The sequence below is a fragment of the Peromyscus maniculatus genome, chromosome 23 (genome assembly GCF_049852395.1).
Source record: "Peromyscus maniculatus bairdii isolate BWxNUB_F1_BW_parent chromosome 23, HU_Pman_BW_mat_3.1, whole genome shotgun sequence".
Classification (NCBI taxonomy): Eukaryota; Metazoa; Chordata; class Mammalia; order Rodentia; family Cricetidae; genus Peromyscus; species Peromyscus maniculatus.
Window position 1 is genome coordinate 47,648,212 of NC_134874.1, and position 4,034 is coordinate 47,652,245.

Consider the following 4,034-nt stretch of genomic DNA (forward strand, 5'->3'; position numbering starts at 1 on the left):
TCATTCAGGCTAAGAACAGCACTCTTGTGCTAATCTGGCCATACACAGTGCAAATAGCAATCGCGTCTGTTCCGAGCAAGTAAAGGGTATTGGACTGAAGAGAAGCTCCTGTTTTACTTAGTTTCCAATCCTGAGTTGAACTAGATATGCCCCGTTTGTGTAGGAAGCACAGTTCTTTTGTTCTGAGCCAGCTCACTGTACTGGCCATATAGGAAACACAGTAGAGTGCAAGAATGCCCGTTTGTCAAAAGCAGAGTGTTTTTCTTGCATGGCACACTAGGGTTCAGTTAAACTTCCTAAAAGGAGTTGAATCACGTTCAGTTTCAAGTTCTAGCAGCAAGGGTTCATTCAGGCTAAGAACAGCACTCTTGTGCTATTCTGGCCATACACAATGCAACTTGAATTCGCGTCTGTTCCCAGTAAATACAGTGTATTGGACTGAAGAGAAGCTCCTGTTTCACTTAGTTTCCAATCCTGAGTTGAACTAGATATGCCCCGTTTGTGTAGGAAGCACAGTTCTTTTATTAAGGGCTAGCTCACTCTACTGGCCCTATAGGAAACACAGTAGAGTGCAAGAATGCCCATTTCTCAAAAGCAGAGTGTTTTTCTTGCATGGCACACTAGGGTTCAGTTAAACTTCCTAAACAGAGTGGAATCACGTTCAGTTTCAAGTTCTAGCAGCAAGGGTTCATTCAGGCTAAGAACAGCACTCTTGTGCTATTCTGGCCAAACACAGTGCAAAGAGCATTCGCGTCTATTCCCAGCAAGTACAATGTATTGGACTGAAGAGAAGCTCCTGTTTTACTTAGTTTCCAATCCTCAGTTGAACTACATATGCCCCGTTTGTGTAGGAAGCACAGTTCTTTTGTTCTGAGCTAACTCACTCTACTGGCCATATAGGAAACAGAGTAGAGTGCAAGAATGCCCGTTTCTCAAAAGCAGATTCTTTTTCTTGCATGGCACACTAGGGTTCAGTTAAACTTCCTAAACAGAGTTGAATCACGTTCAGTTTCAAGTTCTAGCAGCAGGGGTTCATTCAGGCTAAGAACAGCACTCTTGTGCTATTCTGGCCATACAGAGTGCAAATAGCATTCGCGTCTGTTCCCAGCAAGTACAGTGTATTGGACTGAAGAGAAGCTCCTGTTTTACTTAGTTTCTAATCCTGAGTTGAACTAGATATGCCCCGTTTGTGAAGGAAGCACAGTTCTTTTGTTCTGAGCTAGCTCACTGTACTGGCCCTATAGGAAACACAGTAGAGTGCAAGAATGCCCATTTCTCAAAAGCAGAGTGTTTTTCTTGCATGGCACACTAGGGTTCAGTTAAACTTCTTAAACGGAGTTGAACAACGTTCAGTTTCAAGATCTAGCAGCAAGGGTTCATTCAGGCTAAAAACAGTTCTCTTGTGCTATTCTGGCCATACACAGTGCAAATAGCATTCGCGTCTGTTCCCAGCAAGCACAGTGTATTGGACTGAAGAGAAGCTCCTGTTTTACTTAGTTTCCAATACTGAGTTGAACTAGATATGCCCCGTTTGTGAAGGAAGCACAGTTCTTTTGTTCTGAGCTAGCTCACTGTACTGGCCCTATAGGAAACACAGTAGAGTACAAGGATGCCCATTTCTCAAAAGCAGAGAGCTTTTCTTGCATGGCACACTAGGGTTCAGTTAAACTTCCTAAACGGAGTTGAATCACATTCAGTTTCAAGTTCGAGCAGCAAGGGATTTTCAGACTAAGAACAGCACTCTTGTGCTATTCTGACACTACAGTGTGCAACTAGCATTCGCGTCTCTTCCAAGCAAGTACAGTTTATTGGACTGAAGAGAAGCTCCTGTTTTACTTAGTTTCCAATCCTCAGTTGAACTACATATGCCCCGTTTGTGTAGGAAGCACAGTTCTTTTGTTCTGAGCTAACTCACTCTACTGGCCATATAGGAAACAGAGTAGAGTGCAAAAATGCCCGTTTCTCAAAAGCAGATTCTTTTTCTTGCATGGCACACTAGGGTTCAGTTAAACTTCCTAAACGGAGTTGAATCACGTTCAGTTTCAAGTTCTAGCAGCAGGCGTTCATTCGGGCTAAGAACAGCACTCTTGTGCTATTCTGGCCATATACACTGCAACTAGCATTCGCATCTGTTCCCAGCAAGTACAGTGTATTGGACTGAAGAGAAGCTCCCTGTTTTACTGAGTTTCCAATCCTGAGTTGAACTAGATATGCCCCGTTTGTGTAGGAAGCACAGTTCTTTTGTTCTGAGCTATCTCACTGTACTGGCCCTATACGAAACACAGTAGAGTGCAAGAATGCCCGTTTCTCAAATGCAGAGTGTTTTTCTTGCATGGCACACTAGGGATCAGTTAAACTTCCTAAACCGAGTTGAATCATGTTGAGTTTCAAGTTCTAGCAGCAAGGGTTCATTCAAGGTAAGAACAGCACTGTTGTGATATTCTGGCCATACACAGTGCATATAGCATTTGCCTCTGTTCCCAGCTAGTACAGTGTATTGGACTGAAGAGAAGCTCCTGTTTTACTTAGTTTCCAATACTGAGTTTAACTAGATATGCCCTGTTTGTGTAGGAAGCCCAGTTCTTTTGTTCTGAGCTAGCTCACTGTACTGGCCCTTTAGGAAACACAGTAGAGTGCAAGAATGCCCGTTTCTCAAAAGCAGAGTGTTTTTCTTACATGGCACACTAGGGTTCAGTTAAACTTCCTAAACGGAGTGGAATCACGTTCACTTTCAAGTTCTAGCAGCAAGGGTTCATTCAGGCTAAGAACAGCACTCCTGTGCTATTCTGGCCATACACAGTGCACATTGCATTTACGTCTGTTCCTAGCAAGTACAGTTTATTGGACTGAAGAGAAGCTCCTGTTTTACTTAGTTTCCAATCCTGAGTTGAACTATATATGCCCCGTTTGTGTAGGAAGCACGGTTCTCTTGTTCTGAGCTAGCTCACTGTACTGGCCCTATAGGAAACACAGTGGAGTGCAAGAATGCCCGTTTCTCAAAAGCAGAGTGTTTTTCTTGCATGGCACACTAGGGTTCAGTTAAACTTCCTAAACGGAGTTGAATCACGTTCAGTTTCAAGTTCTAGCAGCAAGGGTTCATTCAGGCTAAGAACATCACTCTTGTGCTATTCTGGCCATACACAGTACAAATAGCCTTCGCGTCTGTTCCCAGCAAGTACAGTGTATTGGACTGAAGAGAAGCTCCTGTTTTACTTAGTTTCCAATCCTGAGTTGAACTAGATATGCCCCGTTTGTGTAGGAAGCACAGTTCTTTTGTTCTGAGCTAGCTCACTCTACTGGCCCTAGGAAACACTGTAGAGTGCAAGAATGCCCATTTCTCAAAAGCAGAGTGTTTTCTTGCATGGCACAATAGGGTTCAGTTAAACTTCCTAAACGGAGTAGAATCACGTTCAGTTTCAAGTTCTATCAGCAAGGGTTCATTCAGGCTAAGAACATCACTCTTGTGCTATTCTGGCCATACACAGTGCAAATAGCATTCGCGTCTGTTCCCAGCAAGTACAGTGTATTGGACTGAAGAGAAGCTCCTGTTTTACTTAGTTTCCAATCCTGAGTTGAACTAGATATGCCCCGTTTGTGTAGGAAGCCCAGTTCTTTTGTTCTGAGCTAGCTCACTGTACTGGACCTATATGATACACAGTAGAGTGCAAGAATGCCTGTTTCTCAAAAGCAGAGTGTTTTTCTTGCATGGCACACTAGGGTTCAGTTAAACTTCCTAAACGGAGTTGAATCACGTTCAGTTTCAAGTTCTAGCAGCAGGTGTTCATTCAGGCTAAGAACAGCACCCTTGTTGTATTTTGGCAATACACAGTGCAAATAGCATTCGCGTCTGTTCCCAGCAATACAGTGTATTGGACTGAAGAGAAGCTCCTGTTTTACTTAGTTTCCAATACTGAGTTGAACTAGATATGTCCCGCTTCTTGTAGAAGCACAGTTCTTTTGTTCTGAGCTAGCTCACTGTACTGACCCTATCGGAAACACAGTAGAGTTCAAGAATGCTGTTTTCTCTAAATCAG